The sequence below is a fragment of the Blennius ocellaris genome, assembly GCF_963422515.1.
Source record: "Blennius ocellaris genome assembly, chromosome: 3".
In the NCBI taxonomy this organism is placed as follows: Eukaryota; Metazoa; Chordata; class Actinopteri; order Blenniiformes; family Blenniidae; genus Blennius; species Blennius ocellaris.
Genome location: NC_137652.1, coordinates 19,386,951 through 19,406,915, shown reverse-complemented (window position 1 = coordinate 19,406,915; position 19,965 = coordinate 19,386,951).

Here is a 19,965-nt window from a genome sequence, read left to right as displayed (position 1 = left end):
TGTTTTTCATGTAAACGCAAAACTTTCTTCAAAAGAAAACACAAAAATCGTTTTCACTTGAAAATCTAAGGACCTGTTTATGTGACGGTGTTTCAAGACACATTCAAATAGCAAAAACACATTTTAAAGGTTGACTCAAAATGTCAAAAATGACAGTCGAACAAGACTGCACATAGTACATATACCATATGTTGCAGCCGGTGTAGATTCTTGAAAGCCTGACATGTTAAATTTTTGAGTATTGTTTTTGGTATATCTTTATTTGGAATGTTTTGACAAATAAAGACAATGATAAAACAATGTTAGTACTAATAATAATGGGTTTTTTTTTTAACAAAAATGTTAAAACAACAACAATCATCATCAATAACAACAATGTACATTTTGCTATCCTATTCAGAGATAACAACAAAGATCTGTGATATGGTCATTTTGATCAAGTCAAGCTTTTTACCATTAGTTCTGCCATTTAAGGTGACACAAATATTGCGTTAAGATATTGTACGGTTTAAAAAAAAATGCTTGCTCTTTATAAGAAGCAGGCAGAACAGAATGCTGCTGTCAACTGGTGAGTAAAATCTGCAGTAAGAAATTAACACCTTTAATTTTTTTAGCAGTTCATGGGAAACGGAGGTGAAGACGGTGACGTTGTGTTTGAAGTCTGACTCGCTGTGTAACCATGGTGTGAAAAGACAGAATGTACAGCCACTAATTTGCTTCAGATTAGACGTTTTATACAGATTTTATATAAGCCCAACTTACCAAACAGATCCCTCTTGTCAAGGATAATTACCACAGCATTTCTGCTTAGACTCCTTTCCCCAATGCTAAAATCACCCATTGGCTCCTGGCGGAATGAGATGTTGTGGAATTCCACTTTCTAAATGGTGCCAGTGTGCTCACTGCCAGCAGCTATGATAAAACCTCTTCCAGGAGATAGGCGACTGTGGGTTTCAGCGAAAACAAAGGCTGGTTCGGCAGCCAAATAATCTGCAATCACGAAAAAGCGGTTCTGTATATATGGGTGCCCACACATATGCCTCGCACCAGAGTCTGAAAACACACATTTGAGGCTCGTCTGGAAACAGAGATAAGCTCATTGAGTTAAACTTCAGTGGGTGGAGCAATTTCTCTGCTTGTTGCTGAGACAAAGACCAAAGGAAAATGGTAAGAACTTAGCTATAAGTGGGCCGTAGTCTCAGTTTTGAACTGGTTTTTCTTAGTGTCTTGGTGTGACACTGCAGAGTTTCAGAATGGAAGGACCTTTCTTCACAATGATCATTAGAATTTAAAGAGAACAAACAACTCATGGCTGTTGTTTTGAACCAAGGTGCTAGAACCTTTTGGAAGGTCCCAAAGATGACATGGTTGTCCTTGCCTCTACCCAAGACTGACTAAAGTCATAGATATGGGGTTCCTAACACCATCAGTAAATAACAGGATGGTTATGTTGCCGTCATCTGAATTGCTTGCTCTTCTCCATCCAATTACTTTCCCTATCCACTACATCTGAAACCCAACCGGTCCACACATTGTCTCCATGTCTCAATGCAATTCTGAAGGGTGTCTGCTTGTTTAAGGAGAGTATTATCATGATAAGCACTATAGCCTGTGCTTCCTAGTAGAAGACTGTTGGGTTTTTCTCTTTCTTGTGATATGACAATTGGTGCTCTAAGTCAATCCTCTACTTCTTCTTCTATCCATTCATCCATCCACCAAACTTCTTTACCGCTTAGTCTGTTTGGTGTCGCGGTGGCAGTATAGAGACCAGAGAAACCCAGGTATCCCTGTCCCCCGCAACTTCCTCCAGCTTTTCTGGGGGGACGCCAAACTGTCCTGGGCCTCCATCTCTTGTGTAGCAACCGCATCTATCTCAGTCTCTGCAGGGGTTTAACATGGAGACTGTGAAAGTGTGAATGTGCTGCATGACAGGGAACCATGTGTGTGTCAAAGCTTCACAGTGGCAGCCCCATTGTGAAAAGGACCATTGCTCGATTCTCAGCTCCGGTAATGGGAGCAAAAAATGTGAGCAAAAAGCAGAAAGAGCAAACGCCATGTGGAGCATTGCTGCCGCAGCAGTGGTCCAAACCTTTAAAGCAGTTGGCTTGATTCACAAACTGGAGGAAAGCAGCAGAAAGGAGGCATTATTTTGGGTTTATCAAAGCAGTGGTTTATTCAGTGCTGAGCTGATTTGGGTCACAGCTTGGAAAATGACAGAAAAATCATACGTTTAATAAACCATCTCCCAAACACCAGCTCCACCTCAAAGAACAGTGATGCCTTTACACTTTACCTGTTTGTCTTTTGGGAATCAACATTTTTTTAATTAAATTAAATTAAATTAAATTAAACAACGCTTAAGCTAAGCATACCGAGCTACCTCTTTCCTCCATTTTCTTAGGTTTATAAAAATCAAACCTGGAGAAAAAAAATCACCAATGGACTCAACAATTTTTTAAAAGACATTTCTGTCATTTATGTGGAAACGGACAGTTTTCACGTTGCCTTGTAAAAATGAATCCTTTCTGAAACAAAAACGCCACGTAAACGGGTCTAACATTATCACTGTGTAAATCTTGCAACAATGTAGAACTAACTATATTTTCTTTTATTGCCTTTATTTTTAAAATTACAACAAAATATTTCCAGGAGGAGCAGCTGCTGCTGTGGTGGAAAGAGTATCCTTATGTTCTCTGTGTGCAGTAGTTGAAAAGGTCCTGGCCTTGTATGCATGCATAGAATTGCGGGCACTTGAAAGAGGCTGAGGGTTTCTCAGAAATGCTCTTTTAATTTATTGTCAGATTCGGAAGGATCCTTGAGCCTGGAAGAGTATAACAGTGTTTCAGTAGGCTGTGATTGTGTATTATCTTCCAGAAGTTCTCCAACTGAGACACATATTAGTGAATATAGTGGCGTGGCATTTCAAATCTACAGGGCAGAGGCATCGAGGGCCATGGCTAAGAACACCGATAAATGAGAGTTTCTAGAGTCTCATTGAACAATGATTACAAAATACATAAGAAAAGCTGTGCAACCCCGCTTTAAAGACCTCTCATAATATTTCTAAACGCCCATGTTTCTGCTTTTATCAAGTGAAGGCCCAACGAATGCTTGGAGTTCTTGCACATCATCGCCCGTCTTGATCGACAGCTCCGTTGGATAATTTCACTATAAAAAGCAGTTTTCATTTTCGTGTGTCAGTTCCCAGTGGAGGACAGACTTCAGCTTATTTTTGGATGATGGATTTGGCTTTTAAGTAAATGACAGGAGAGCGGTTTGGTCTGATAAACACTCGGCGCTCACATTTGACAAGTAGCTGGAATAAACGCATGGCTCCTACACGTTTCAAACCCAAGACGAAACAATGGGAAAGACAAAACCCAGACAGCTTCAAGGGAGGCTTTAAAGAAAAAATAGATTCATTGCGGTTTTGTAACAGAAATTAGTGGCATTGATCATCTGAGGTCACTGGAATTGCTGAGTCACTGTATTTACCACACAGTGGGGGACTGTAAATAGCATGGCAGCACAGGGGAACCTGGAGACAATATGTTATTCATATTTTAAGTACACACACACACGCACACACACACACACACACACACACACACACAAACACACACAAACACTATAAACTGACAGGCTGCAGTGCACAGGAGCAAAGCTGCCATTCAACATTTGTTACCTTGACAAATACAATAACTGTCAATATGTCCAGCGATAAATAGTCTCTCTTTCTCTCACATGCACACAAAAACACCAGCCTGCCCATGCACAAAGTCAATGCTCAAGATCTTATAAGATAATTTTAACTGCCCAGTCGGAGCTCCAGCCTCATTCACTCAAACACAATTGCACATACTCAAATGCATTCACTTGCAGGGTTAATAACCCTAATTGCCGTCTGCCTCAGTAAAACTGCCACTAAGCCTCAAACTGCCTCCTGTCATGGAAGCACTTTAACTACTGATGGACTCACACACACACACACACACACACACACACACACACACACACACACACACACACACACACACACACACACACACACACACACACACACACACACACACACACACACACACACACACACACACACACACGTGCCCCACTCCTCAGCTGACCATTGTGCCGGATTTTCCTCCAGGGACTGCAGATCGAAACTTGCCACAGCTAAATCTGGTACAGGCTTTCCAGTCAAGTGTATGTACTCTCTTTGTCTAAATTTCTTAAATTTTCGTCTAAATTTCCAATGGTCTCCAAAGGTCATCATCCATTATTCATAATGCATTTTCCAAAGAAATAGTTTGACCGAGCCACAAAAAAGATCCCGAAATGCCCTCAACTCTAAACCCAACACAAAGCTGGTAATAGCCCCAAATAGACCGTATGACACCAAAACATTTTTGAAAAAAGCAATAAAAAATAAAAGTATTTTTATGATAAAAATGTTTTTGTCATACTGCACTGTGACTCCGTGAGCCACACCCCCGGTCTCCATCACCTCCTCCCGGGCGCCATGCTGTGTGGCTGCTGAAGACTGTCCGTTTGGTAATGAAATTTCCCGTCGGAGGACAAATGAGGGACTAATAATAAATTAACTCTGCCGTCAATCTGTCCTGTGTATTCAATATCTGGTACAACGCGCCTACAGCGTAGACATATGCTACTCGGTCCTTCACTCTATGTGTAGAGCATATGTGTAAATTCCAGGGGGGGGGGGGGGGGCATCCAATGAAGGCAAATACACCTTTGACTGTTATTTATTTTACAGGGAAAATAATTAAATCAACATGGATTATGGTGTCATAATCTCTTTAAAGATATGTAATAAATATGGAAGCAGTCGTAACAATTTTCCCGTTGTCAAGCTGTCTTAACGTTATTGAGAGCCCTAAATTTGTTCAGATTGATTAAACCCAAGACATTTGAACAAACACTGGACAAACACAGATCCTTCTAAAACACTAATTCGGGGGCCACCAGCTTGGCCTTTTGTCCCAACTGTAATCAGAATTAAGACTAATATGAAGCAGATAAAGGGGTGTAAGTAAGTCAAAATGTCATGTTTTTATCTAAACACCTCACAGTGAGAAGGTAGTTGGTTCCAATACTGGATGACCACTCCAGTTTCCTCCCACAGTCCAAAAACATGCACACGAGGTTGATTGGTGACTGAACCGCCCCAAGGGGACTGCGTGTGTGTGGTTGTCTGTCTCTCTGTGTTATGCCCTGTAACCTGTCCAGGTAGTTTGATACCCTCGCCCACAGTGAGCTTGGATTGGCTTCAGGGCAAAAATGAACCTGCACCGGATAAAGTCATATAGAAGATGGATGAGATAAATTGGTCACGACAACAGCAATAGAACAAGTATAGCACATATGCACTACGTGGTTCATGGGGTTCACTCTTTGAAATAATACATTGTTTGGCCCCTTAACAAAATCTTAACCATCACATTCAAGACAAATAAATTATCATGGTCCCAGTCATAGATGTTCAGGCTGAAAGAATCCTTCGGACAGTTGTGAGAAACAAAATGCTCAATGGTGACATGATGTATCGTCCAATTCAATTAGACAATATGTACCATACCATAACATAAAAACAATTAGACCCAATTAAAATGTAATCACCTTGTTTTGACATCCACCATCCATCAGGTTAATTTAAAGTGTGTAATCGCAAAAATTAATTTGTAAATACTACACATTATTTTCAGAAACAGCTCAACAAAAGCCTTAAAGGAGTGCGATGAACTAAAGACTAGTCATAATTCCTAACCTTTTTCAAAAGTGTTTCTATTCTGAAAAATGTACGCACTGAAATTACCGCTGGTCCCCACAAAGGCACTTGAACATGTACTATGCACATATTCACTTGAGTCTCTTCCCCTCTCCCTCCATCAAACCATCCATCACCATCTGTCATTTCTGTCAATCATCCACTATCGCAACTTCCTTTGTTAAAATTCTCTCAGCCTCATTTCCCACATCACCGTCAGCCGCTTGGTACACACAGCATCCCTCACTCTCTGGTCTCCTCCTCCTCTCTCACTGGATCCTGTCGTTCACCACTCCAATGCCTGAATGGGGCTAAAACAGGGTCTGCGACAAAGATGAGCACTGGAGAGTGGCTTCAAATTCACTCATCCCACATTACCAGTTTATTTGCCACATTTCACCGCCATTGTGCTCCATGAAATCGGTCCCAACGTGTTTCTATGAGGTGCTTGTTGCATTGTGCACGAGTGTTATCTCATGTGAAATGATTGCTGAAAATTGCTATGCTGCAATCAACTCTTTCTACCTCATTCCCAGGATGGTCAATAGGTTTGTGAACCGGGCAAGTGAGCCGGCGAACCTTACGGCGATGTTCTTTGTAGTGCAGCGCCTTGTCAGATTTGAAAGGTCCCACTAAAAGCAACTGGAGCAACCCTGTGTGAAGAACTGCAGAAGAACTATTCACCAAGGCTGTAGTGTGCATATCCAGTAACAATGCTTCAGAGAAATGTACGTCTTCCCCCACATCTACCGAGAGTCGGAACGTTGTCGAAAAATTCCCACTTGGAAGCTGCTATGAAAAGATTTCAGAGCACCGTTGTCATATAAACAGACAAAAAAAGTTCTCTAATTTCACTTCAAAACGTTATCATTTAAATATTCAATATGAGCATGGAATGATGACACTTTTTTCTACATTATTTAACTTTTCACAGCAAAAATACAGCCACGTGTACCTATACATTTTGTATTGCATTATATGTATCAATGTATGCACACAAAAAAAAACACACACACACAAAAGTGCTTGTCCCACCTTACCTAAATATAATCTGCTCAAATTAACATTAGATGTTTGCACTATATATGTGAATCTCAAGTGACCGGCACATCTTCGAGTAAATGTGCATCGAGGTTAGACCAGGGGTCCCTCCACTGCGGCTCCTTGAGCCTCTGTCCCACTGCAGTTCATTCCGGAGCGGGGTTGGTATGGGAGGTAACGCAGAGCGCAGCCAGAGCCAATTGCGTTGTGCAGTCCCGCTACAAAGAGTGAGGTAAAATGTAGGCGGGTCGTGAACGACACAGCGATGTTACGTCATTACGCAACAATAATGGCACGAAGAATGTAGAATTGTGGCTGCAAGTCATGACAGCCGGAGCTGCAGCTCCGGCCTCCACGGCTCAACTGGTTCCTGTATCTTTGACAGGAAAACCGCTGTGCTGTAGAGTGCCGACAGTTCCGGGAGGGTTCATTGCAGACTTGTTGAGAGTGACGGCAAATTATTGTGAATTAAACAACAACTAAAGGACATTGAAAGCCACACCACTCACACTCATGGTTCTAAAAATCCCAGATCTCCCACATATATCTTCCATTTTAATAATGTGTAGCAATAAAGGAGCTGATAGCTGCAATGCATTATGGGAGTTTCTGTTTGTCGTGTTTTAAATGTAATTATTGGGGGTTATATTAGGTTTGTAGTGTTGGTAATGATTGTGTTGTGTTTTTGTTGCGTAGTTCATGTAGTTTAGTTTATTAGTTGTAAGTTGGCAACCAGCAGTGAAGAAGGTTTTGTGTGTAGTGTCCTCCTGGCATGGTCTGCCTGTGGAAGTGTAAAAGTAAAAGACTAATGTGCACATATGTTGTAAAGTATAAGCTTCTCTAGCGTGCTTCTTGGACATTCCTCACCATAATATCACAGTAGTGTGCATGGGAGGTGTGTGGCTCTCTGGGTGTTGTGTTCAGTGGGAAATGGGACCTACTGGCTCTTTGAGCATTAAAGGTTGCTGACCCCTGGGTTAGATGAATGAATCTATTGATGTGAAGACACTGGTTCAGAAAGTTCTGAATAAATTTCTGGCAATCTGACATACCAGTACTTTTAAGCACCACCACGCTATCGTAACCTGCTCAGTCATCAAACAGGATTGCTCAAGAGATTCTTAATGTCTTACTATGTAAAAGAAACAACCGAGCTTTGTCTATAAAGACTTAATGCTTTTGTCGCCACAGAGAACCGCAGTTTTAGCAGTTTGAACACCTTCAGAATTGAAATTAAGAAAGGAGACAACTCTCAAAATAAAATTTCCACTGTTAAATTTTGAGGTCCACCCAAGTACTGGGGAATCCTACATTTCAAGTATGTGCCACAGTGTCCTACAACACCGAGCAATGAAAATACTGTGTTCAAACTGCATGAGGTTTTGTTTGTTTAGTCCGTTCCACTAATGGATGTTAAAAATGCCCTTCTGCCTAATTTATACAATGAGTTGTGCTTAACGTGCGTATCATTGAAATGTAAAACTTGTGTACTGGGTGAGCGTCTTCACCAACATAAAATTCGGACTGGATTTTGCACTTAAGCCCGAGCTTTTCATTGTCACTGTCCTAAATATCGTAAGCACAATGTTAGTGCTGCTGAGAGACCAGAACACGGTGAGATTGGCTATTTCACTTCTCCCACCATCCTGTCTGATTCCAAGCAACACGGATCCAGCAAAGCCTGACTAAGCTTTTGATTAGCGACATCTTTAGACTGCTACTTCCTCGGTTGCCCAGTGTGAGAGCACATGAAGAGGACTCGTCTTTTTCTCTCCTCACGATGCAAGTGAAGGAATACACTTTTGCATTACCCATTCAAACTGGGGACGCACCACTTTTTCTTTTTAAAGACAAGTACGAGTACTAACTTTTCGCTACTCGCTGTTAGAGAATACCGATACAATTGCATATTAAATACCATGAAGCCTAATTTATACTCCCATTTGCAAACGACATGCAAAGTATCATGGAGCTTTTACAAGTACAAGCACGCTATGCAGAATCTGATCCAATACTGACCAGTATCAGTATTGGTATCAGTACTGAATTGGTACATCTCGTATTCAAACATTAATAAGCGTCTTCCTGTTGATAAAGACTGAAGTTTTCCATTGTATTCAGGGCCCACTGTAATCGAGGAGGATCATGGTGCTCATGCTTTATTCAAAACAGCACTTTTAGCATCTCGGCAGTAGAATCCCTCCAGAGTTTGCAGTAACACGGAAATTATGTATTACTGTTAGATTGAGCGTGACATTGGGCTGGGATGTGATTTCATGTTTGTGACACCTGCCTATATGTGACTGAGTCAGCCAACTGTTGTGATTGTGGTTCTCACAGACAACATAAACACCAAGGAACCCCCTGCCTTTAAAAGGCAATCTCATCGCTAAGCTGGTCTTTGTCTACTGAATTAACAACTGCACAGAGAGGCTTCTGCTGCTGAAATGCATCAAAGAGCACGGTCAGACACCTGCTGGTTTGAGGTGAGGCCAGATCAGAGAGATGAATGGCTTTGGTAAGCATTCATGACTGTTTCCAACCACAGAGAAAGAGAGAGAGATCAAAAGCTTGAGATGCAGCAGAATTTTGGGGAGGAATTGGTTAGCAGAGCTTAGTCATCCATTCCCATTATCAACCTGATTAATGTGTAACAACAAAGCTATAGAGATCACATTAGTGCTTATTTCATTCACAAACCCTGTATATGCTCACGCACTGCATGTCTGATATGAAAGCGGCCTGTTGCTTTCTTTACTTCGACGCTTTCACCTCAAGCCACCAACCATTGAAATTAAACCAGCAGAGAGATGCGAGACACCGAGATGTGCATTACACAGCATCACCTGTCAAGGTCACTTCAACTCGATGGCTAACCACTTTCCAGCCAGCGTATTTTTCCTCCAAAAGATGGTTTCCTTTGAATTCTCTGGCTGCTTTACTGAGGCCTGTCACAGCACTTTTGTTTGAGGAGAGTGTGACTGCCTGCTATTTAAAGCCACCTCTGCTGCAGCTTCTGTATGCAGAGCTGAGAGAATAACAAGACTCCTTTGAGTAAGTTTGAATTCTTAACATCTTTAATCTTTTTTTTCATGTCTAATATAGATAAGTAACTCAACAAAAAGCATTCATTGCTGCTGTTTGTGTGCATTTATGATACCCGAGGGAAACAGACACACATATGGGGAGAACATGCAAATTCCACAAGGAAATGTGTAAATGGAAATCTTTTTCAAAATGTTGTTGTGTAAACCCCAATTTCTTTCTAAATCGAGGCATTTTCACTTGCGTGTCGTGTAAACGGGGTCTTAGTGTGAACCACTACAGCACCATGCCATATGGCTCAAAACTGGAATCTAGTATAAACCTTATGTGCAGGGAAACAATGTCCTCTGGACGCAATACCTCAAAGTGATTGGATCCACACATAAATCTTCTCTGATGATGATAGACACTTCAGACTGCACATTTCAGACAAGTGATGTCTCTGCAAGGTCAATGAGAGGAGAAACTGGGTACTACATTTCAATAATTGACCATTATCGTGGGACAGGAGTGTTGGTGAGCTCATCTCTGAAGCAATTCTTTAATATGAGGGACAGTGACTAAGGCCTGGTGCACATCACAACGTTCCAGAGTGAAAATGCATCAAATTTGCATTTTCATTTCAGAGATGTTTGGCGAACACACGGTCATGTTTGCAAAACGATCTCCATTTATACAGAAATGCTGAAAACGATGTAGTTGGTGCTGTGTGTTGTCTTTGTATTGAATTCACTCACAACTGGATGCAGACAACACTACAATATAAACACTAAAAATGGGGAATAAAATGGACAAGTGTCCCTTCATACAACTGGTTCAGTCAAAATATACATGACATGAACACCGAGAATAATTTTCAGTTTATTCCGTTCGAGATTTGGGGTGAGCTTCCCAAAAAAATTTCAAATCCAGTTTACATGGTTCTTAGATTAGATGAAATAAAAAATTAATGATCCCTCTTGGGTAATTGGGCCAATGTACCAACTTAAAAAAGAAAAGAAAAGCGAAGGCAGATAAGGAAAAAGTATTTCAAGATCACAGTCCTCAACAGTTTCATTCTATTCTCTTCAACTTTCATTTAGATATCCAACGCAAATTGGTTTCCATCTTGTATTTCAGTCTAGACAAGGTTTCTTACCAGCTTCATATCGTACCATAAATGAATAAGATATAAGATCAATTTATCACCAGACCAAAAAATAGCATCAAATATGGAAATATTGTTCGTTTGATGCTTGACCGACAAGCCATTCCCTTTTATTTTTGAACTGTTCGACAGGTGATTAGTTGCAATCTGTCCCAGTTCTCAAGGCAGGCTGAGCAGTATCTGTCTGAATTAGAGTGAGGAGCAGTCAAAGAAATGGCTCAGATTTATCTTCACTCAGAACTGAACAGTTGTAGGCACTTCATTTGTAAGATAAGGTCTCCTATACCCGGACCTTTCTGTTTTCTTTTGAGCGGTGTAAAGGTAGAGCAGGGAATAGTGACTGAACTGAGAATGAAGTAAAGAGGGCAACCCTGAGGAAAAATTGACAATTTTATCATGGCGGGGTACGAGAAGTCCAGAAATGTCCCTGCGAAGAGAGGAACCACAAAGAAAAAGCAGAAAACACAGAAATGCAAATGTAAAAATAGAAATTTAAAAGCCAATGCGGCAATGGCCACAAGGTACTATAAGAAAGTAGTTCATTTGTGCAATTGTGGCATGTTCATGGCTGTGGGGGAGCTCAAATGTCCCAGTGTGTGTGTGTGTGTGTGTGTGTGTGTGTGTGTGTGTGTGTGTGGGCGGGGGGAGTCCTTTGACTCATGCAGAAAAGTTTTGTTTTCCGCCCCTTAACACAGAGACAGGGTCTGAATGTTTCCAAAAATGTCCACCTTGGGTGGACTTTTCTAAAAAGTTGTGTTTTCAGTGGCCCTGAGCACCGTTGTTGTCATGTAAATGGGAGTTTTCCATTTTCACTTCACTGTTGTGTAAATAGGGCCTCAGATAAGGTTCACATCATCAAGCCCAAAAGACTCGATATAAAGGCGAGAAAACTCTTAAAAAATTGTATGAGAATCAAAGCCACCTTTAAACTCAGGATAACCAACTGAGGAGGTTGGTCCAAAAGCACAAGCGTCACACAGTGTGACAAAGAGAAATGTGGATGGAAACTCACGCACATTGATTCTCTACACGTCATCGTGAATTCTAACTGTGCATGACAATTTCCCTGTGAAAACTGCCATGAGACATTTCGAACAAAGGCCAATCGTGTTGGGCGTGTCGCCAGCTGTAGTGTGGAAAGTGGGAATCCTTTTCTTTTTTTTTCCCCCTCTGTAAAACATCCACTGAGCCCGTCTGAGATCAGATAAATAAAGTACGCCTCGTGTTCTTCAGCTATTCAAAATGTAATTACCCGGCGCTCTATCTGTTCAGGTCTGCCTGCAGGCGAGTGTCTGTCTGAAGGGGAAGAATGAATAGCAAATGAAATATAATTGTTTGCACCGGTGAACAGAAGATCTGACCTCCGCGGCTTTTATTAGAGATTTGCATCAGTAAACATAAAGTTTTAAACTTATTTTTACAGACAATCAAAAGTCCAATTATTAATGTTAAATATGAAAATGTTTGAGCACCAATATTAGAGCCTTTATTTGACACAAAGTGCACCCTTTGTCCAGAAAGAAAACCCTTTCTGATTCGTTTGACAAGGACATGGAAATCATTTGTGGTATATTTTAAGTTAATGATATCTTGAGCAGCTCACAAAAGACCATTGTTTTGAAAACATTAGACTAATTAAGCTTCCAGAAAGACAGTCTCATCTTAAAGCAGAACCAGTATTTAGTGGTGGCAAGATATGGAAATCAAACCACAGTAGTAATTTCATCGTAATCTCATGCCAATGAAAAGATGTTTTGTTCAAGTAATAGTGAATGAAAATTTAAAGCATTTCAACCAAGAATATTTGAATACTTTTCTCCCCAAAACAGAAATTAAATGTTACTCTGAATGCCAACGTGTCACTGTGCTGCATTTATTAATTTTTTTATTTGTTTATTTGTTTATCATATGTGAATCTACCAAAATCCATCTGACTGCCCAGTGTGTCCCTGTGGTTATTTGTGTTACCACTTTGTTGACCTTTGAGCTGAAATGTCACATGCTGCCAGACTGTGTAAATACATTCCCACTTTTTTTTTTGTACCATCGTACAACATTTTGAATGTTTGGTCAAGATGAGAAAAACACTGTTTTTTGAATAGCTGTGTTAACCCAAAACTATGGAGAAAGACAAAAGTGAGCATCGCCTCAGTCACTGTTGGGAAATTTGGAATTTCTCAGAGATATGGCAGAGATACTAACGGAAGAAAACAAAAAACAAAAACAGCTTCCTTGTGGAGATGGGTGAAACATACAGCAAAATCATCAGCGTTGGGCATTGATCTATCAGCTGGACTTTGATGACTGACTAGCCAACACAAGGGCTCCTTTTATACAATGTTTTCAAGTGAAAACGGAAAACTGTCATAGCCTTTGGGGTCTCCGTTTAGACAACAGCGGTGCCCTGAGCCACTGAAAACCTAACTTCCTGAAAACACTCAGACTTTATCGCCATGAAAACGGAGGAAAAAACAACTTTTGTGAAACACTGCAATCCAACATTTTTTTTTCACCTGTTCATAGAAATGTCTGCGTGCCTGCCGTTGTTAATGTCAACAACGTATTGTTCTCTGCATGCACGTGTGTGTGATTCCATTACAAAAACAAAGCACACCAACTTGTGCCCCGTCTTGCTAATTATAATGTTTTCAGCGTTTCAGTGTTTTCCGTGGCAGCGATGTGATGAAAGGATAACAGCACATTCTCAAGGATTTTGTCAAATTACCTTACAAGTCCTATAATACCGACATTTCAGTCATTTTGGAAGACAGCTGCCGCTGGCAATGCACCAATTCATGATTTGTTCGTGATCCATAAACGATACAAAAGGTGCAAATACAAGGGCTTTTGGGATATGTAAAACACAATCAAACTAGCAGAACTTTGTGAAAGTTAATAAACTGTGTAAATGCATCTGAAAAATGTGTCAAAAATCTTGTAATGACATTAGCTCATTACCGTCTACTCAAACACATACCAGACTCAAGAGCTTTGTTTAATGCTTCAAAGGAAAAGAGACGCGAGAGATGTGAGACTGGCAACAAAAGAGCAGCGCTGGAGTATTCCTCACGAGGCACTCCAACACATTTTGTATCACTGGTGAGGCTCTGTTAGACCATCACATTTGCTGCACTGTGACAGCAAGAGCCACTCTGGACTGCACTGTCGCTCCAGAGTCTCAAACATTCGATAAACACTGGGCCTCGTCTGCGACGTGCGCTAATGCACCACTTCAGCCTGAATATTTGAAGATCTCAGGTGTGGAAAAGCACACTTCCAAGCTGTAGCTCTGGAGGCGCGTTGAAAGTTGTCCTCTACATATTTAAACATCCAAGCTGTTGCCCTGCTGAGTTTACCCCAACGCAGGAGCAAGGATGGATGAGCACCGAGATGAGAGCGAAACGTAATGTGATGATCCATGTGTGGCAGACAGTGATTCATCCTGCTTTCCAGTGGTGCTTTTGGAGTTTTTCTAGCACACGACGTTCCAACAGAGACTTCTTTAACCCGTCGAGCAAAACAGTCCTCACAAGAACTCCTCCTCTTTGGGTTTTGAGACGATTGCTGCGCCAGACTTTAAGCTGCACGCTTTGTTGGGGAAATCCAATTTTGCTTTCTGATATTAGAGGAAGTTTTCTTCACACTTGCAGGCATTGTTATGTTAAAGATTGAGCTACAATTAGTTTCCCCATGAATAAACTGAAAAACAGCAACGTCCAATCAATATCACTATTTTATTCTCAGGCTTTGTTCACACTTCTGTGGAGTTAGACGGTTTGTCGAATGCACAATAAAGCTTTTTAGCAATAAAGAAGTCAAACAACAGAAACTCGCAGATTGCGCATATCAATACCAGCCGAGATGAGAGAGCACTTAAAACATCTGTCATGACCTTCGGGTAGGTAGTTCATACATCGCTGGTTCTGGGTTTGATTAAATGGAATTTAATCAGAGTGCAACACTCACATAGGTTCAACTCGCATGACTGCTACAGAACAAAGGCATAAACTGACAAGAACTGCACTGATGTTTTGTTTTCATCAAACAATAAATGCATCCTTTCTAAAACGCTGCTCCTGCACATGCACACCAGGGTCGTAGTAAATAGTTCTTCTGCACATGTTCAGTAGACGGACAATAACAACAATGTTTGCTTCCAGAGTTTCATGTCCCCCCACTATCATATTGTCCTGGGACTTGGTAGTTTTATAGTTGAGTGACCCTAACAGCAGTTCAACATTGTCGTCGGTCCACACATACGTGTGCTGGATGATAAACGGCTGATATTAAAAAGAAGTACCCATGTGGATAAGATGAAGGATCATTTCAGCAAACAATTTGCATTCAACAGTCCAGAACTAAGTTAAGAAAAACGAGCTCAAAGAAGTTTCTTTAGGCCAGTTTCCTTCATCTCGGGTTGTTCCATATTATTACTTGTTTCTGATTTGCATCCATTTTTCAGTCAGCACCCATAGCAACATGGTGAAAGATTACAAAGTTTCAGGCAAGAAAATAAATTGTAAAAAAGCAAAACTGATGGAAAGGTTAAGTGTGTGTGTGTGTGTGTGTGTGTGTGTGTGTGTGTGTGTGTGTGTGTGTGTGTGTGTGTGTGTGTGTGTACGGACATTAAAGTTTTCACTCCACCATATCCTTCCCAAACTTCAAATCGCCAATATTTTCATCATATTTCTTCATGTAAATTCAATTTTAATTGTAAAATGTGCTCTGAGTGACGGTGAAAAAAAAAAAACTTCCAAACAACCTTACTTTATTCACGACTGCGCTGACATGTTCTGTAGTATCTCTTAAACCAAACAAAAGTCCCAATGGAAACTATTCGGATTAAAAGATAGTGTGCCCAGCATTGCCGTGGTAAATAGTTAATAGATGGACAATAACAATGGCGGCCTCCAGAGTATCATGATAAAACTTTATCTAAAGACCAGGCCTCGGATGTTTTTGCTGTTACTGTGCTATCCTAGGACAGTACAAATATGACAAATCTGTGTTAAAATCAGCATTCGGTGTCCGCAGTGTCCAAATGTATTTTTCTCAAACCACAGCCACACTTCATTTTCAAACTGAAATACACAAGGAACATGGGGACCACTGCTGCTGCAAACTGGTGGATAACTCTCTCTGTTGTAACTTCAACCAATTTGTCCTTATTCTTGTCAGTAGCCAAGTAAACATGGTGCTTCTCACATTGTCAAATCTTATTTGGCAAGAAACATGATGTCCTGTACCAGCTATCATGCAGATCTGCATGTAAAAAGTGCCATCAAATCGACATTTTGAGTTGTACCAAATGCACACCCTGATGCGCACCCATAAGTGTGATAACACCTTATTTTTGACAAATTCTGAAAAAGAAAATGCTCCACTTGAGGAAGAGAAAGTGTAATCTCAATATTCAAATTGATAGTACTGGTGTGAAGAATGACAAAATGCCTGCAATTATCCATCATATTGAACCAATCACCACCAAATTACCCCAGAATGCCCAGTGCAAATCAAGTTAACATATGGCTTTGTATTATGAACTCATGACTTAGCAATCACGACTGGCAATTAATAAGTAGCATCAATGGCTCCGGGTTGTGATCTATAGATTGCACACAAGCTATATTTTCCTACTCACCTCTAAAATCTCAATTGACCATAACTCTACCTGTAAGTGAGCTTCCCCTGTATCTTCCACATCCACAAACTACTTTGACCCTCCAGTCGGAAACGGCCTTTGCTGAGACAGCTATCTGTCATTGTTGGAGTCCTGTCGATTGCAGTGCATCCCCACAAAACCCCTGCAGCTCTTCTGAACACAACGACTGCACAGTAACAGTTTCACAATGTCGAGACGGGTTTGTGCCCTGCCCTCAAGCCATCCCTCTTCCTCCCCACTTCCACTATTTTCCTTTTTCTTCATTTTCAATTCAACTAAGAAAATCGCAGCCAAATGGTGTTTTTCTTTCCAGAACTTATCGCCACAAGCCACAGTCTGGCAATTCACAATGGAGAGTAAACATTTGGGGCAGCGATAAGATTGGTTCTCCCCCAGTTGGTTCGTCATTGTTGGAGCCAAACAGTGGAGTTAACATTTGAAGCTGCCCGACTCACCTCCTATCGCTTCCCTCCATCCTTGTCATATTCATATTGAGGGAACAGAATGAAAGGGACGCTGGGAGAGGAAGACCAAAACATCCAGCACTTTAGACTGATAAGAGACGCACGTGGCAAAGTTGGTACTTCCCATGTTCGTGGGTCATCTTTGATACAAAAGCAGCCACACACATGTAATAATGAAGGACTGAGGAATAAAAACGGGAATGGGAAAAACTGAACAGCTTTTAAAATGCAAATTTTAAAAATAAATAAATAAATGTAATCGTCAACAATTTTTACTGGCCACTTCCCGCATCCCTCATTCTACCCCCTTCAAGCCGGAATAGATGCCAGAGCGCATTGCCTCCAGAGCAAGTAAAACACCTTCTCGAGGGTAAAAGACAAAGACTTCTTTATTTATTATACATGTTTATTGATCAAGCTTGTGAGCCTGTTATTAACCATCCACTTACTTACAGTAGCACTCAAAGTGAGTGGAAAAATGCAAACACGGGGAATGTCGTGTCTAACAAGAGTTGAGTGCAGAGAGCAAAGCGTGCCCTTGGATCCACCCAGTAATCGATAAAGGAGAGAGTCAAACGTCTCCAGCATATAGGGTGTCACAGTGGAATGAAGGGTGAGAGCTATGTACCTTTGGCATGCATGTTGTATTTATCATCAATCGACAATTTATCGTCCAGCAAAATTTGTTATCATGACAGGCCTAGACAGAAGTTTAAGCCTATATCCAAAAAAAACCTGTCAGATTTCCATTTAAAAGCCTCTTTTATTTCTGCTTTTGTCCCTGAAAGCCTCAATCGTCTTATTTCTAGGTTTACTAGCTGCTTCTCAAGTGTTCTCCAAGGAAAGAGTTGAGCAGACCATGACATTATAAATCTTGTATCCAATAAAAACTCTCAATTCATTCACCATCTGCCCCTGAACACTACCTGAATTCAGTTCCCACATATCCCTCAACACATTCTAGGTCCATTTACATCTTTGTTTCCATGTAGTCAGACTCTTTCTGATTACAGTCATATTACAAAAATCATTAAAATATCCCAGATTTGAACTGAATTAAATCAGGTCTTTTCCACTACTAAAGCCTTTTAGTTTGTTTTTTTTAGCAGGTTATCAAAAGCTTTTTTTTTTTCTTTTTTTAATGGCTCACCTAAATTTTAAAGTGAAAACGCCCGTCTTATCCCAGCATGCAATGTAAGAACTACCGAACCAGATATTGAACCTGAAACTCAAAGCTCTGGTGGGCAACTTTTAAAGCTTTACTTTCCAAGCGTCAGCTGCACTCTTCAGTCACTCTCAAGCTCGCGTAAATATTCTGATCCATCTATTTGTGAATACATTTACAACCGTAAGAAGAGGGTAGGCGCAAGCGGGGGGAAAAAATGATAATGCCCGAGCTGCGTTTCTATTTTGGTCTTGGTCAGCGATGGCAGCTCGTCGGAGGGAATCAGTATTGATTTGTCCTCCTTCACCGTTTGACTCTTCTGCTGATTAGCAGCAGCAGTCTGCTCAGGGCAACTCACACTCGTGTTCTTGTGGGCCACTGAGATTTTTGTTGCTTCTGAGAAATCCTTACAAATACCGGCTTGTTTTTTACTTTCCAGCGAGTCCAGGTCATGTTTTAGGTTCATTCTGAATTAGAGTTGGATTTTATTCCTTATAGTGTTGGAAACTACGTGCGAGTTCAGCAGGAGTGTCACTTTTTACACTTTCTCTTGAAATGTCTGCATCTTAATCCGTATTGCTCGGCTGTAGTTTCCATTGGCCTGTTTTGTCTTCAAGGATTTAGTTTTTCTTTGAAGACCTTAAAATATATGAACTACTGTCATGATAAGGTCATAAGTCAGTCCTTTATAAAATTCTAAGTATGATTATTTACACCTGACAATGATATATTTCCATGTGCACACATTGTCCAGGACCTAATGATATATTAGTTGAAATAAGTATGTTCGTAGAGTATATCAAACCTTTTTTTTTTTAATAAACCAGACCATGGATATGTTATGGGCCAATTCACCATTCATAAAGATAAATAATGAGGTTTTATACTGTACGTGGGCTCACAATTCTTACTTGAACACAAGTCTGTTTCTGTTTCTTCACTGGACTCAAACCCATGAGTCATGAATGAGAGTCAATCATTTCAATTGAAGGACCCGAACACATCTGAAAAGAAGATTGGACAAAAGTGAAAACAAATTACCTTTATAACAAGTTGGACAGCAGTAACTTACAATAGTGGCTCCCAACATTCTGTCAAGGACGATTGGATTCTGAACTATTGGGAAAGTGACCATCAGTTTTTGTACCATTGGTTCAAAGCCCAGTGGCTCGAGCACCATTGGGTCTTTAACCATTGGATCTGGGACTACTAGGTCTGGGACCATTGGGTCTGGGAGGTTGTTCTTTTCAGCTTTGATGAAGAAGATCTCATCGAGATGTCAAATAAAATGATGAAAAATAATTTATTGAATTTACAGTACACTTGGGGAAAGCCCTCAGTGCTTTCACTTTGAATACTCTTGGTTTTATACATTTGAGAGAGTCAGTGATATATATATTGAAAATGATTCTGTTGTTGTAAATCTGGCAGTCTACTGCCTTTTTGAAAGGAATAATGGAAGGCTCCAGGTAAAGGGCTGTGTAGCACTAATATAACCCATCTATCCATCCCATTCTCCTCCAGAGGCAAACTCTCTTCCTCTTTTTAGCCGACGTGCCAGTTTATATCCCCCTTCTATTCTCTAATAACATGACTACCAATTATAAGGAGAAAAGAGAAAGTCTATACACTTGAATTGCTTTTGTAGTACCACAA